Raw genomic sequence first — 17793 nt, 5'->3', positions numbered from 1 at the left:
TTCCATCTCTCTACATTTTCACCCATCTTAACCTCCATTCTTCCTATTACCAAATGTCCATGTTACTAATCTCTTACTATGTCCTAGGGCTTACACACTTTGTTAAAAGCTCTACTCCATCCTACCCCCAAGTCACACTGGATACTGGCTAGTTTACTTTTCTATCTCTGGGCTTTTGTTCATGCAATTTCTTTTTCCTGGAATTCTTTTCTTCCTGGGAAAACTCCAACTCATCCTGCAAGATCCTGCTAAAACATCTCTCTTCTGTGAAGCAGTCACACACACACAAAGAATTCCTTTTCTACTTCTCTAACATTTCCTCTCTGCTCTGCTAACATACCACTTACAAACCATATTTTGTAGCTAGTTGTATTCTCTCCCCCATTAAAAGTAGCTTCTGTAGGCAAGGACTATGGCTTATTCATCTTTGTATACTTAGAACTTGCCAAAGATATAACAGGCATTTAAAAAATTAGCCAAAATGACAGCACCAAATAACATGACAATTATAGCTTCCCTAAGGTTCCCCCTTCCCAACTCTCACATCTGTAAGCAAACGTCCAGGTTCAAAATCTGTCATATGTGATTCTCCTCCTCCATTGTCAACATGCAATTTGCTACCACATTGTTGATTTCCCCTCAGCTACACATAATTTATCTTTCCTTTCTGATCCCACTGTCAACACACTAACCCAGGTTCACATCAACTATATCTATTTAACACTACTGTATCTGGTTAGCTCTTTGCAAACTTCCACAACCCAAAAGCAAATAATAACATTAAAACACAGCTTTCACGACAACATGCCCTTGCTCAACATTTTCCTAATCTTCCCAAATACAAACCTTCCACTCCAAGCCCTCTGTTCATTCGGTCTTTAAACCTTTGCTTAGGTGCTTTTCCATGCAGGGAATAGCATCTATCCTAATTACATGGCTTGGTTTATATGAAGTTGATTCAATACAGATCTTAATCCAAATTGATCTCTCCTCTCAATTGCTACAGCACGTATTGTATTTACTAAACAAGCACTAATTGGTTCATGAGATCATAAGCTCCTGGATCTCAAGAACTTTCCTGAAAGAGAAGTGAGGGAAAGAGATGCTCTAGCATAGTGTTTTGTTCTTTTTTAGCAGGTACTCAACAAATACCTCTTGAGGTAACCTGAACTGACTAGTAAAAACTGGTCAAATGAATGACCAATAGTAGCCAGCATCTACCACACAGCCCCTCTTTGATCAAAAGCAACCACTGACTGTATGGTAAGGGGTAAAACAAGAAAGGACGGGGCATACCTCATAAAGGAGTTAGGCATAATGAAACGCACTATGTGACTCTCATTCACTCAGCAAATATTGATGCCTCCTAAGCACCAGACACTATTCTAGGTTACAGGGGTGAACATGACAGACATATTCACGAAGACAGGAAGATCCACGCCTCCAATGGCATTTACATTCCACGGATCGAGTGATTAATTCTCCAGCCTGTACAGTACCTTTTTGTAAGTCAGTGAATAAATCACTAGAGGTCCTCTAAAACTATTTTCCAGGTTTAAGAACCATGTCTGACCACGTTCCAAGGGCAGTCAGCCACAATACTGTGTTGGTTCTTGTTTCTTTAAATTCATTTGGATCATTCCACTGCGTGACAAATAACTTGTCAGTGTCAGTGTCCGTGCGGGTTGGGCCCTGTATGCTATCGAGACATCAATGCGCGTGGAGCACTGTCATCCAGAAAACTGTGCACGGAACCAGGGAAATGCACTTAAGAGATTTAGACGAAAATGTTGATTTGGACAATGAAGGGGAAGGCACTGTCACGCCCTCCTCTCCTGGTCCACGCCAAAGAGCAAACGATCAGGGTCGGTTTTTTTACAAATGAAATCTGGTTCCTCTGGGCGGAACCGGAAAGGGATGTGTAAAGATTGCCCTCCCAGACCCCAGGACAGCAAGGGGTTGGGGGATGCTCCGACTGGACTCTGCGCCTTACCCAGACAGGCAGGGAAGAGAAAGGGGGCCTGACGGCGGAGCCAGCGGTATCCGACCCCGGGCGCCGAGCCAGCAGTGGGACTAAGGGTCCGCCTTAGACTCTGGCGCCCGCCAGTCCGCTCGTCTGTCCGCCAACGCCGGGACCACTGCGCAGCCGCGGCCCAAGGCTTACCGCAAGACCGGACCGAGCCCGGCTGTGCCGAGGCGCGTCCTCCCAGACGGAGACTGGATGCGGCTGGGGCAACCACCGTGACAAAGATGTTCCCCTCAATTGAGCGGTGGAGAGGACGCAGCCGTTCCGCCACCACTTCCCATATCCGGGCACGTGACAAGCCTCCACGCCGGAAGTCGACCCCGTAGAGGAGGAAGGAGATGCGGCGGTGGGCGTGGCAAGGCGGGGCAAGCTCCCGCCGGAGGGGCGTGGCAAGGAAGGCAGGGGCGGGGCCTCTGTCGCTCTGAGAGTGACTAGGGACCTGGGGATTTGGTGCTGCGTATTACTTTCTCTAAAAGAGTTATTTATTCAGATATTTTCAGCAAGTCATATAAGAAGAGATCCGATGAAGTATTTTCTTTTTTGCATGTGTAAAGCTCTGTTAACTCTAGATCCTTGCTACTTATTGCATGGAGAGTTTAAATGAGTTAAATCAGAATCTCTGGGGCACGGGACCCAGACATCAGTACTTTTAGTATCTTCTGAGAAGATTCTACTATGCATCTACCGTCGAGAACCACTGATGTAGTGACCCTGATATTCAAAAGTGTGGTCCGCGGACCAGCTGTTTGTGCATCATCTGGCTTTTCTTTAGAAAATGCAGCCTCTCCCGCTTACTTCAGATCTACTGAATTGGCATCTGCATCTTAACAAGATGACACCTATGCACATTTAAGTTTGAGAAGCACAGATGATGCCAGTGTTGCTGGTTGCAAGGCAAGTGATTCATTTATTCCATGTTCTTGGCACCTGTTTTATGCCAGGCACTTTGATCGAGGTGCAGAGGTGATTCAGACAGGAATCCTACCCTGCAGATGTTCACAGTATGGTAGGGCTAAACAAGATATGCATACAAATATGTATAAAATAAGACAAAATAAGTGACCAAGAGGTACCGGTCAGATAAGTGCTGAGAATTCAAAGGAGCGATTTCTTTGCTCCTGCTCAACGCAGTCCTTTGCAAGGGTTCTGCAGGGATCCATTCATGCATGCGTTCATTTATTTGACAAACAGCGCCACCTCTATGCCAGGCACTGTGTTAGGTGCTGAGATACACTCAGAAGGGGGCACACTCTCATTGGGGAGACAGAATTAAATAGAAGATGGATAAATTACAGTCTAGTGAGGTAAACCCAACAACAAAGGTAGAAAAAAAGAGACTAAGTACCACGGGAATGCAAAAGAGGGAGTAACTCACTTTGTCAGGGATGGATTCACTGAGAAAGGGACAAATGAGCTGTGCAAAGTATCTTTCAATGTATCAAGATACAATTTGGTGGAAAAATCAGCAGAAATAGTAGGGACTTGTTTGCTACTGAGATCAATATGCTCTAGTCAATGCTACTTGGAATGCTTTTCAGTTTCATTGAATGACTTCCCTTCTAAGAGCAGGATCTGTATCTAATCCTATCTTTACAAAGACTCCTTAGGTCCTTCCCACTCAGTCTCAGAACACTTACTATGGACACTTTTTATATGACAATTGCATGTGCTATTTTGTCCTATATCTTTCTTTTTACGTGTGTATTTACTGTCCTCTTCAAAGTTGAGAAGTGAATTGCATTTCAGGAGCCTGGACTTCTTCCCTGAACTCCAGATTTGTGTATCCATTGCCTCCTCAATACTTCCACTTGGATGTCTGTTGGGCAGCTCAAACTTGTGTGTCCAAAAATTAAATTCTCCTCTCTCCTCTCCCCTTGTGGATTCCCCCAAAAGTAGAGGCTGAAACAAAGAGTTATGTGCAGTAGTTTATTTAGGGCTTTGATCCCAGAGAGCAAGAGTGAGAGAAGGGGGAGGGGAAATAACACAAGGAAGAGGGAGAGACAATATAAGGCTGTGTTATCGAGTTGGCATCATCATGTTTGAATGTTTTCTTGATCCCTTGGGACCAAACTTCATGAAAGAGTCTCAAAACAGTCCACTGAAAGCTCTGTCCTCTGTCAGCTCCTGTCCACCTTTGATCAAAGGTTAATGCTCCTGGGCATTGACTACTCCACACTTCCAAATTGCAGCATTGTGAATGCCAAGCTGACTCCCCCATCACAGAAGTCCTGAGGCAGGAAGTAAGAGGAGAGGTGCTGTCATGGTGTACTTGCCCAAAACTCATCAACCTCTGTTCAGAACATGTTGCTGCAGCAGTGGTTGGAATAAGAAGATGAAAGGATTTGAAGTAGTGACAGAAAATACACAGAAAGACACAGAAGGTGTCCATTTCAGTCCACTCCTTGTACCATTCGTATCTGCTTGTGCCCTGTTAAGTCTAGTCCTTTACAGAGGCCCCTTCAAGATGATGGCCACTCACAATCTCTGCAAGGACTTAATATAAGAGAGTTAGTGGAATAAGCTTCAGTACCTACTGCTACACTGAAGCCAAGACCTTACTTGTATTCATTAACTCCCTCCTCTACTACCCATTCTAATGTCCCTTCACTGTTGGCTAGCACATCAACTGATCTAGGTTGTTTCCCTGATGAGGTAACCCAGACCTTCAGCTTTCATTTTCCTTGCTCTGGTTAGGCCATGATTGCCTGTGCAACTTATCCCTGGGTACAGAAATACCAAGATAAACCCCAGTGAATTCCTTGGATTCCAGATTTATTCCTCCCTACTGCTATTGTGTAGTAGCAATCCCAGACTCTTTTGCTAATCGCAGTTGATTACTCCCACCAATATAGTAACTCTTTTCTTTGCCAGCTGGTCTACTGCCATGAAAAGCCCAAAGAGACCAAGTGATAGTGAGAGAGTTTCCAGCTCAGTGCATTCCATCCTGTGTATTCTAGGGGTAGCATCCTCCACCCAACCCTTGGGGAACTAATTATAGTAATCTAGCAAAGCCTAAATTTGAGAGGCAGGAAACACAAACTCTGTAAGTGGGTCACTGAGAGTGATGTTAAAATAGGCCAATCCTGCTCCTGGGTTTCTGGAGTCACGTCTTTAGCTGTTGGGGGTGCTCTCTATTGGTTGGTTTCGAGCACTTACCACATCCTGTAGGACAACACTCCAATCTCAGGCAGGCACATTAGCTGAGCCAGTAACAAGTCATTCCACCATTTTTATAATGCTGGCTGCTTCTGAGTGATGAGGGATATGACAATATCAGTGGATTCCAGGGTCATGTGTATGTTGTCACTTTTTTTTTTTGACTGTAAAATGTATTGCTTGGTTGAGGTAATGTTAATCAGGAATGGTATAATTCCAGTGATTGTGGATGTTGGCAGAGTCCCTTCAGGCAAGAAAGACAAACCTAGGAATCTGTAAATATTTTTACTTCAGGTCACTTCTCTTTATATACAAAGCAAACAATGAAGAATACTGCTCCAAATTCTGCCAACTGGGAAGGTTCCCCTTCAACTTTGTTCTTTAAAGCCATCCCTAAATGGGCTATAGTGCAGCAGCAGTCCAATTTTGCCTACCCACCAGCATCATGTGCCAACCCATCTGTGAACCAGGCTCAATTTTTTTATTCTGTGTTAGGTATTCGTGGGGAACTCTAAGAGGCCATGGGAGTGAGTTGAGAAAGAAATATCAGTGCTATAGAAGTGCCATGGGAGTCTGAGTTATCCATTCATGTAATTTATTTGTGTCTTCTGGACCTGCTCAGCCTCAATCCTATACCGTTTCCGTACTTCAGTAGGTTGCTGCTGCCGCACCCATGCACTTATGACTTGGTGGATCTGGTAATATCCAGCTCATGATAGATAGCTCTAGTTTCCCCAGTGGAGAATAGTTCTCTGCCTCAGAAGGCATGGCCTTGGAGAACTCTTGGGAATCTGTGCTGCAACTCTCATACTGGGGGCCTTCCAGAAATTTCACGCAGCGCTCTTATCCATCACAGATCCCTCCAGCACCATTAGATCTGCTAGAACAAATGGCCTAAGCATTAGGCAACTTGCGTCACAGCCCTTCTGGGCAACGTATGCAAGTAATGAGTACTTTAGTTTCACAATAAGTTCATTACAACATCTTTACTTCTGGGAAACATATTCTAGTGGTGGTTCTTTAGTCTCACATAATAAATTCATTCTGACATTCCTGCTTCCCTGAGTCTTCTGATTCCTTTCTCAATACTTATTCAAAGTTGTTCTAACAATCTCATTTAGCACCGGCCATCATCATACTCAAGCTTTCAGGAGGTACCAAGGCTATGTGTTAGGACTGACTCCAGGTGTCCTTGCCAAAACATTAAATCCAGATCACAGGTAAATGGCACTATCTCTTAAGTTTTCTCTTCCAGCCTTATAACCCGATTCCTCTGTCTGATACTCTAAATATTCACTCTCACACATATTCCACTGGTGTCTATTGGTACATAATAGCCAGTTTTGCAATTCCTTTTGAGTTAGTCTATAGTTTAGTGGTTTTCAACTGGAGGGTGATTTTGACCCCCAAGGGACATTGGGTAATGTCTGGAGACATTTTTGGTTGTCAATACTGGGAGGGTTCTACTAGTGTCTAGTGGGTAGATGCCAGGGATGCTGCTAAATAACCTACAATACAGAGGACAGCCCTCCACATCAAAGAATTATCCAGCCCAAAATGTCACTAGTGCTGAGATTGAGGAATCTTGGTATAGTTCTCTTTAGAGTAGGGATTACAATCCCCTGCATGGGTTGTGCCGTGATCTGACTCTGGTTACGGGCTTGAAGCCATGAGGGTAATGGGGGTGGTTATTGAGGAAAGTAAGGTCATATCAGGAGGCACTTGCCCACATATTTTTTTTTTGTGCAGCATTTCCAGACAAGAAGAGGCTGCTTTCCTTTATCAAGAGGAAGGAGACTGTTGGCACAGAGAATGGCAAAAAATCTGGGGGTTTAAAATTCTAAAGCATGTCCACACAAATGTCCCCGTTCTAATCTCAAGGTTCCATCATTTTCCTACTAGGGTTGGTTGATCCTGTGGTACCTTCTGAGAAACCTTATGAACTGTGTCTCAGAATTCTCCCCTGGAGTGAAGAAGAAGAAAGAGGAAAGCATTTATCCATTGGCTCTGTCTACCATTGGTCAAGTTGCACCACATGCTTCTAGTTGCACATGTGAGTGGAGGGCTGGTTTCTGCAGGTATCATGCCATAGGCAGGGAGCAAGAGAGGTATGGTGCTGTTCTGTTGCTCTTGAGAGAAGCTGATTGATGCCTGCACAGAATTAGTTACTGTGCAGCACTTAGAATAAGAGGTGAGGCTGGAAGGATTTAAAATGATGCACGAAAGATTTCTAAACACTACTTCTCTCTGTTTTTTCTATTTGAGTTAATGGTATCTCTGTCTTTTCAGCTACTCAGGCCAGTCTTCGACTCCTCTCTTTCTCTCACATTCCACGTCCCTTTCAAGAAAACTTATTGGTTCTACCTTCAGAGTATATCCAGAATCTGACCACTTTTCACCATCTCCATTGCTACTCTTTCCTTGATTATTGCCAATATCATGTCTCCCCTGAATTACTGCAGTTCAAATCGTCCCTAATAGCCTCCTATACTCTTTGTTTTTCTACCCTTATCTCCCTACAGTCTATTCTTAACACAGCTGCCAGAGGGATCCTTTTTAAAACATGAGTCAAGTCATGTTACCCTTTGCTCAGAACCATCCAGTAGCTTCAGAGTAAAAGCCAATAATCTTACAATCTTACAATAACCTACCAGACCCTACACAATCTGCCTCTTTCCCCGCCCACCAGGACTTCACTTTCTACTACCCTCCTTGATCACTCTACTCCAGTTCCTTAGACCTCCTTGTTGTTCCTTGAAAAGTCCAGGCAAACTAGACATTGACACTTGCTTTTCCCTCTGTTGGAATGATTTTCCATTAAATATCTGCATGGCTTACACTGCATCCTTTCAAATCTTTGTTCAAATGTTACCTCAATGAGGCCTTCCATCATAGCCCTATTTAAAATAGTGCCCCAACATAGCATTCTTTATCTTTCTCTTTTGCTTTGTTTTTCTTCATGGTTCTTATTATATCCTAACATACTATGACATCACACCCTGGTATATATGTTCTTTGTTCGTTTGTTTACTTGCTCTTTCCCTTTCTCTAGAATGAAGCTTCATGAGGGCAAGGACTTTTATCTATTTTGTTCACTAATGTATCCCCAGTTCCTAGAACTCATACCAATGTGCTGATTATATTCTTATATACTGCTCTAAGTGTTTTACATATATTAATTAATTTAGTCCTCACAACAATCCATAAGGTAGGAATCGTTATTATCCTCATTTTAAAGGCTAGAAAATGGAGGCACAGATTAATTATTTAGCCCAAGGACACATAGTAGTATTTCAATGACTATCCTTTTGTTTTAGTATAGTCCTCTTAATAAAATAGACTTGGGAAGCAACATAAAATACTGGAAAGTACATGGTCACTGGGATCATGCAGGCCTGAGTTCAGATCAGATCTTTACTGGTTCACTAACCACAGGGCAGATTACTTAACACTTCTGAGCCTCAGTTTCCTCATCTGTAAATTCAAAATAATAATCCACATCTTTTGGGACTCGTGCAATTTTCTAAGATATTTCCTGTAAAGCAGTTGGCACATTGCTTGGCATGTAATAAGCACTCAATAAATGGTAGCTGTTATTACATGCAGGTTGGTTTAGAAGATTAAATTGGGTAGATTTATGTTCTTGAAAAACATATAGTCATCCAAGCCCTGAGATCCTGCTTATCTTTCAGAGACAGAGGCTACATATATTAACATATATCATGTATTAACATATTACTGCAGTCCAAACTGTCCCTTCATTTAAGTCTGATTGATTTTGAGTATGAGGCCAAGGGGTCCTCATATGTTTGAAGAAATCATATGGGTTTATATAATTTCATTTTTTCCTTATTCCTAATTTTGGGGACTTTTATTATGTCAGTCACTTTGATTTTTCTCTTTTCTATTTGTTTTCTTATAACTCGATTATGCACATTCCTGTCTAAAGAGGGAAGAACAATTTTTCAGAGAGGTCAGACCATTAATATCAACACAAAGAACACCAAACAATTTTTTTTGGAACAGTGAGCATCACAGTGCTCCACTTTCCAGATTCTTTCTTTATAAATGGCTTTAACAGTGACAGGATGAGAGAAGAGCTTCTACAGTTATGCGCATAAAGCAATTGGTGTTTGTTTTAGGTTTTATTAGAAACAGATGTAAATATCCCCACATAATACTTTCCATTTCTTTGCAGCTTTGTAGAAGGAAGCCAGGGAGCCACTAAATGAGGATGGTGATTACCTGCATCACTATTAATTAAATATTAAAAATAAATATTAACTAGATAATAGATACACATTTGAACAACATAGAAAAGTAATACAACAAGACATACAAATACAAGGAAGGCAAAGGTTGGCTTGCAGAATCACATTGCATCGTAGAGCTTTTTTTACAGAGCTGCCTGACTCAGTGTACATATTGTGGGGTGATATTACAATAAAAGGCACAGCGCTAAGCTCCCTATACATGTTTGAAGAGATTCTCTCAGAAGTGCAGAGATCATCTCTTATCTAATGCTGAATCTCCTCTGGGAATTGGTCACCATGGACAAAAATAAACATATTTTGGCTTGAAGTAGATGTTAATAATTCTCAGCATGACTTTGTTAATACAAGCACCAGACATAGGATTTTCTCCTCTCTGCACTTGGGGAATTCGGGAGCAATGCCCCTGGCAAGCCTAGACCTGCACCCTAGCAGTGTAGGCAAATCAAGATAAATGTAAATGAATACACAGGCTTGATCATATTCATTTTTGCTGAAAATCATATTTAATGCTGAATACTCTGTTTCAAACTTATATCCCCCCTTTATCCCAAAGAGTTGTTGAATTGTTTATCATTGTGTGGATAAAATTCAGTGGGAAGATGTATTCTCACATTTACTGAGTGATAAGTGTTTAAACAACGGTCATTAAGTAACTTTCTGGTAAGTAGCACTTAAACTGTACAAAGATAAGGCTGTTGGTGTTGCTATCATCACTTAGTGAAAGGGAGGGTAGATAATTAATTTTCACCATTAACGAAGGCCCTTGAGGATCAAGGGCTTCCTAGGAGAAGCATGGGATGAGTCCCCAAGACTGTTGTTTCTTTAGAATTGTGTATAAAATCTGATACTTGTTGTAATAAGCTTGTTACCTATTTTTCCACAGAATCTTTAGTCGTTCAGGCAAAATATTTAAAGTAGAGAGTGAGCAAAAAAGGAGATAGTCAAACCATGAAATAGAAAAGCACAGTTATTAGGAGACATTCAGTAAAAGTGGTCTGCAGTAAGTTGTCCAGACTGAAATGGTTATGTTAGAACAATGTACAAAAACAAGATGTTAGAACTAGCCATCAATAAAAAGTTAGTTTACCTGAACAAATTTCCATAGGCATGGTTGAAATAAAAGATTTGCTTCTGAAAGCTATGGATGTTTACAAAATTTACTTTATGTTTTCTTGACAATTAAACATAAATGGGGTTGTCATTATCTGCTTTGGGGAGAATTACAAGTATTTTTACTTAGCTTAATATTCTCATCCATGTTAATTTTCAGGATAGCTTATGGATTTTATATTGTGTGGTTATTTGTTTAAGGATGGGAAAAATTTTGAAAGCATAGGGAATTTTTTATTTTCTTAACATTTTCCATGGTCTTTTCTTTTTTTTCCAAATTTTTTTTATTGTGGTAAAATACACGTAACATACAATTTACCGTCTTAACTTTTTTTTTTTTGAGGATGATTGTCCCTGAGCTACCATCTGTTGACAGTCCTCTTCTTTTTGCCTGAGGAAGATTGTCCCTGAGCTAACATCTGTGGTAATCTTCCCCTATTTTGTATATGGGATGCTGCCACAGCATGGCTTGATGTGCAATGTGTAGGTCCGCGCCTGGGATTCAAACCCATGAACACTGGGCCGCCGAAGTGGAGCACGTGAACTTAACCACTACGCCACCAGGCTGGCCCCCATCTTATCTATTTTTAACTGTACAGTTCAGTATTAAGTGTATCCATATTGTTGTGCAACCATCACCATCCATCTCTAAAACTCTTCTGAAACTCTGTACCTATTAAACAATAACTCCCCATTCCTCCCTCCCCCACCCCCTGGCAACCACCGTTGTACTTAGCGATGTTTTCTTTTAAGAGGATTTTTGGGTAAAGAATTAGATGATTTTAAAATATTACATAAGATTAAACAAATTTGTCTCTTTAAGCACCCCTATAGTATCTGGGAAATAATCATGTTAATTCATAATTTTCTGGCTCAAACTTCCCCAAGAAGGGAAAAATGGCTGCTCTTACCACGTGAACAAGCTACTCTCAGAGATTGTGGGAACAAGTGGCCAAAATGTTCATCAGTTCTCTTTTATCAGGACTTGGCTCCACTTACGCAAGAACTGAAAGTTTTCAAGCTTCTCCCACAGCCAGCCTTCAAGGGTAACAAGTCAATGGACTTGCAGGATCATAGACTTATTTGCTACTTGCTTAAGTATAAAAAACAATGTGTATCATTTGCAAATGGGAAGTATGGCAACTATCAATCAAAGAAATGCCTTTAAAATTTAGATCTCCTTGTTACAAAAAATAAATCTGATCTTTCAAATAAAGTCTCACTTTTATATTTATAAAAAATCTATTGGGGCAGGCATTGTACCATGTGCCACGAGGAACCCAAAGATGAACAGCTTTTGCCATGGCTTCAAGGACCTTGGAATGAAAACTGATGACCATTGGACATACCCATCCTGTGGGGCTACCACTTCCTTGCCCGTGCAATACCTTGGTATGAATTTGAATGAAGCACACCTTTTAATTTTTTTAAAGTAAAAAAATAGGGCCGGCCCCGTGGCTTAGGGGTTAAGTGTGCGTGCTCCGCTGCTGGCAGCCCGGGTTCGGATCCCGGGTGCGTCGCACCGCTTCTCTGGCCATGCTGAGGCCGTGTCCCACATACAGCAACTAGTAGGATGTGCAACTATGACATACAACTCTCTACTGGTGCTTTGGGGGAAAAAAAAATTTAAAGTAAAAAAATAAAATTTTAGGTGGTATATTGTTGCACAACCTGACTAATTCCCCCGCAAAAGAGATTTCCAGAGCCCAGGCAGGCAGAATGCATTCTGTACTACTAGCCGTCTTCCCAAAGGAGACAAAGTTAGGAGGGCTCAGGCTTCTGAGAGTAGCAGATGAGCAGGAGAGGCAAAATAAGGAGTTTGTTAGATTGAGTTTTGTTCTTTATTATTGCCTTGTATTCCTATTATACATTCACATCCTTGATGACCTCACAGTGTGTTGAGTATCCTTCTCTGCCCTTTGACTTTTTTTTTTTGATAATTTTATTTATTTATTTTTCCCCCAAAGCCCCAGTAGATAGTTGTATGTCACAGTTGCACATCCCTCTAGTTGCTGTATGTGGGACGCGGCCCCAGCATGGCCAGAGAAGCGGCGCGTCGGTGCGCACCCGGGATCCGAACCCAGGCCGCCAGCAGCGGAGTGCACGCACCCAACCGCCAAGCCACGGGGCCGGCCCTGCCCTTTGACTTTGGACTTGGCCTAGTGACTTGACCAATGGGTTGCTAGTGGACATGATGTGAGCGGAAGTTTGAAATGTTCTTGCACAATTAGACTTGCCCTTTTTGTTCCTGCCTTTGACCAAAAGAAGAAAAAATTTGGGGTAGTTGTTGGTCCAAGGAGGAAGAGACATATGGCACAAACCTGAACTCAACTTTAAGCTTGGAGCCCAGTCCCGCCCAGTCCAGCCAAGCCCAGCCTAGATCTGCCGTATTCCAGTAAACCTAACAATGCGTGAGCAAGAGCTAAATACTTGTTGTTTTTAAGCCACTCAGACTTATGGTTGTTTGTTATATGGCATTATTGTGAAAATAGCCAGCTGATACAAAGAGATGCTCAGAATGTAGTCAAGAGGGAGAGTGGACAATTGCTGGAGTGTGTGCTAGTGAGAATGTTCATAGGTCCTCTCCATGAGTACCGAGGAGGGTTTATGAAGGAGGAAGCTCTCCTCTACTGCTCTAGAACTCAGCCGGGTAACTGGAAATCATAGATTTCACCTGTACATTGTCATCTAAATTAATTTATGTCTATGATAGGAATGATTCTTCTTTAGATGTGGTGCTCTTGTTGGTGTGCAATCTGAATGTCTGTATAGGTGACTCCCAGTCTTGGCAACTCTGCCCTAGGAGTTTCAAACTGCTTGCAGTGGCTAAGGTAAAAGAGGAGTAAAAGAAAACACTTATAAGGAAAGAATATTGAGCAGTGCAGACATTTTGGCTTGCAGAAGGATTCACAGGATTCACTTAAAAAGTGGGAAAACAAGAACACAGTGGAGGCAAAGGGGAGAGAGAAAAATCATAAAATATTGCTAATGTGATCAAGTTTTCAGTAAGTACCTAAAAAGTCAGATTTCCTTTATAAGGATTACATGTCAAGAAAATAAATACACATATCTTGAGTGCCTCTTGTGTATAACCCAAAGGTGAGTAAGATACCATCTTTATTCTCTCTATAAAGACATCATTCCAATTTAGGAAGTGGTCACTTTTGTTAACCACAATCTGAGCTCTTTACCTGAGAAGCAAACACATGAGCTATATGGGTAGGTTTTTATTAGTTGGAGAGGGCAATGCAAGACTTGGCATAGGATATATGAGATTTTTCTAGCATATCATCATTTGAACTGCTTGCTTTGATAAAAAGATGTTTTCACTTGTACTAAACTAGACGGAATTTCAATTTTCAGCGTAAGTAGAAAACGAGGTGACTTGGTTTCAGGGAGTGAGATGCAACTAACTCATTTTTCCTTGTTTTGATGCTGTCTGTATATGATGGCCTTCTTCATCTTTTAGCTACTTCATAGAAATCAAATAGGTCTTTAAAAAAATTATTTTGAAAAAAATTTAACCTTACAGAGCAATTGCACAGATAATATAGAGAGCTCCCACACACTTCTCGCCCAGCTTCCCCCAAGGCTTACATCTCGAGTAACCGTAGTACAATTATCAAAACTAAGAGATCAACCTTAGTATAGTATCACTAACTAAATTATAGATCTTATTCAGATTTCGCCGGTTTTTCCATGAATATTCTTTTTCTGTTCCAGGATCCGATCCAGGATACCACATTACATTTCTTTGTCATGTCCCCTTAAGCCTCCTCCAATCTGTTCCTCACTGTTATGGGTTGAATTTGTGCTCCTCCTCCCCCAGCAATTCATATGTTGAAGTCCTAACTCCCAGTACCTCAGAAGGTGACATTATCTGGAGATAGGGTCTTTATAGAGGTAATCAAGTTAAAATGAGGTCATTAGGGTGGGCTCTAATATGACTGTTGTCCTCATAAAGAGAGGAAATTTGAACACAGACATGTGCAAAGAGAAGACGATATAAAGACACCAGGAGAAGATGGCCATCTACAAGTCAAGGAGAGATGCCTGGAACAGATCCTTCCCTCACAGCTTTCAGAAGAAACCAATCCTGCCGACACCTTGATCTTGGACTTCTAGCCTCCAGAATTGTGAGACAATCAATTTCTATTGTTTAAGCCACACAGTCTGTGATACTTGATTATGGCAGCCCTAGCAGACTAATACACTCAGTCTTTCCTCATCTTTCACGACCTTGACGCTTTTGAAGAGTGGTAACTTGTAGAATGTCTCTCAATTTGTATTTGTCTGATGTCTTCTTGTGGTTATACTGAGCTTATGGATTTGCGGGAAGAATACTAGAGGTGATGTGCCTTTCTCAGTGCGTCATATCAGGGGACACACAACATTGATATGTTCTATTCCTACTGGTGATGTTAACCTTGATCCCCTGGTTAAGGGGGTGTCTATCAGATGTGTGCTACTGTAAAGTTCCTACTTTTTTCCCTTTTTAGTCAACAAATATTTTAGGGGAGACACTTTGAGGTTATAAAAATATCCTAGTTCTCCTTAAACTTTCACTCACTAATTTTAGCATTCATTTGTTGATCTTGCCTGCAGCAATTACTATTGTGGTGTTTCAATGTTGATTTTTCTAGTTCCCTCATTTTTTCTATGTTTATTAGTTTCCCTCATTCCTTCTACTTTTATTATTTGGAATTATACCGTAATGAAGAGTTGTTCCTTCTCTCCTCATGCATTCATTTCTATCAGTATGGACTCGTAGATACTTACTTTATTCTTTGGGTTATGCTCCAATACTTCCATTATTTGTTTTGTTGGTCAAATTGTTCTGGGGCTGGCCATTGGGAGCTATTTCAAGTTGTCTCCTGTGTCTCTTTGCCTTCATCCTTTTTTTTTTTTTTTTTTTTCCTTCTGGGCACTTTCTTATCCTCTGGCACCACAAGATGTTCTGGACTCATCTAGTATTTTCCCTACCCCAGCCCTTCTCAAGGAACTATGACTTCTTTTATAGGAGAATAGTATTTCAAAATGATCTTCAACCTTTGTTTCAGAATGACAGATGTATTTTAAAAGGTTTTATTATGAAAAATTTTAAATGTCTACAAAAGTAGAGAGATCAGTATGATAACTCCCATGAATTCATCATCCAGTTTCAATAACTGGATTACACCAATCCTATTTTTTTTTACTTGCTGCTTTGATTAAAAAAAAATTTTATTGATGTCATAATAGTTTATAGCATTGTGAGATTCCAGTTGTACATTATTATTTGTCAGTCACCATATAAATGTGCCCCTTCACCCCTTGTGCCCACCCCCCTACTCCAATCCTATTTTTAATTGTTCTCCATTTTTTCTCTCTGGAGTATTTGAAAATAAATCCCCACTTCATGCCATATCACCAGTAAATATCCCAGTATCTATCTATCTTATCTAATTTGTAAGGACTTTTATAAAACATATCCACTGCATCCTTATCACACTTAAAATTAACAATCATTCCTTAATATCTAATGCCTTCCAAATTCAAATTTCCCTGCCTCTTTCAAACCTGTCTTTTTATACTTGATATATTCAAATTAGGGTCCAAACCAGGTCCACATGTTGTACTTGGATGTTATACTTCTTAAGTCTATTTTATCTTATGAAATAATAATAAGCAATGTTGCCCCCCCTTTTTATTGATTTGTTAGAGAAACTGAGTCATTGGTGCTGTAGAATTTCACATCATGTATCTGGGTGTCATTTAGCTTAGTACTTCATTCCCCATATTTTCTAAAACTCAGTAGCTAGACCTAGAAGACTGATTAGATTCAGGTTCATTTTTTAGGTAAGATTCCTTCAATGGTGGTGCTGTGTACTTCTTACTACGTCACCTCATGAGCATTTAAAGCTGGCTGACTCACTTTTAGTGATACTAAGATTGCTCATTAGGTTTAGGTGGTGTCAGCCTCATCCCTCCATCATAGAGTTCCCCATAATCTTCCACCTAATGGTTTTAGCATTCATTGATAATTGTTGCCTAAATCCATTCTTTCATTAGAGATTGCAAAATGGTAAATTTCTGGTTCTATCATTCCTACTGCATTTATTATTTGGAATTCTTTAAAACTTCCCCTTATCATCTATTACCTGAAATACAGTTCCTATGGGAAAGGCAAGATACATGCTTGAATCTTTCCTTTATTTATCAATTTTCAGATGTTCCACTGATGACAAATGAGATTTTTTTTTTAGTATTATGAAACTCACAGACTTGTATATATTTGTTGTGTTTCATTCTGTTATAGTCATTTTCTTTGTTATGCTCAAATTGTCCCATCTTAAGCCAGAGGAAGCTACTTCAAGTTGGCTCCTGTGTCCTTTGACTGTCCCCAGTTGACTTTGATGACTTCTTTTCTTTCAGGTATATCAAGATGTCCCATGTTCGTCTTGCACATTTTCTGCCCCAGACCTAGAATCAGTAATTTCTCTAAGCAGTCTTCATTCTTTTCAGTGGGAAGTGGTATTTATAGACCACCTCTCGTGCTAAGATGCTCATTGCTCATGATGTCTTTGCTTCAAGGTCTCAGTGGACAAACCTAGAAAATATGCATGCTTATTTTTTAAAAGAGGAGTTTATATTAATATTTCTAATTAAATTTACCGGTACAGAGTTTCAACTTCTTTGATTTTATGCTTGTATATTCTCTCTCTTAAGCTTAAGATCTTGGTTCCTAATGACATTAACATGATAACAGATGCTTTATCTTAAAATAAGATATATATATCTTTTTTATATATCTTATATATCAATAAGATATATATATATATATCCTATAATAGTGTCAAAATAACACTACTCATATTACCACTGACAGTTAAACTTTTGAATATTGTTTCAGGTTTGATTGATTTGGACAAGTGTCTATAGTCATGGAACTATCACCATAATCAAGATATTTCTGAATATACAAGTGGACAATGGCCAGACTATTTTAAAAATAGAACTCTGACCCACAGCCTGCAGCAACCAGCCGAGGAAACCAACCTAGTATGTGCAATAAACAGTCCAGGAAGTCAAACTACTATCTTTAGTAACCAGTCTAGAAAGCCAAATAATAACCCCTATAGCAATGGGCCCCGAACGGCCAGCACTTGATTAATAACTGACAGCTTCCCTAATATTGGCCCCCACTTCCAACTTAGGACCAACTGGAGAAAGCCAAATATGTACCTT

The 17793-nt window shown here is 40.5% G+C and overlaps 1 protein-coding gene across 4 annotated transcripts in view; it reads right to left on the bottom strand.

The window, feature by feature from the left end:
• Positions 1-2316, bottom strand: part of EXOC1 (exocyst complex component 1) — a 55591-nt gene extending 53275 nt beyond the window's left edge. For 3 of the 4 annotated variants that reach the window (XM_058547114.1, XM_058547117.1, XM_058547118.1), the window contains exon 1: positions 2165-2316. The gene's annotated coding sequence lies outside the window, so the exon portion shown is untranslated. The remainder of the gene's footprint in view (positions 1-2164) is intronic. The other variant, XM_058547115.1, reaches the window with a different exon arrangement.
• Positions 2317-17793: the final 15477 nt, after the last annotated feature.

Source organism: Diceros bicornis, chromosome 8 (genome assembly GCF_020826845.1).
Source record: "Diceros bicornis minor isolate mBicDic1 chromosome 8, mDicBic1.mat.cur, whole genome shotgun sequence".
Taxonomy (NCBI): domain Eukaryota; kingdom Metazoa; phylum Chordata; class Mammalia; order Perissodactyla; family Rhinocerotidae; genus Diceros; species Diceros bicornis.
This window is presented reverse-complemented; position numbering and strand designations above follow the sequence as displayed.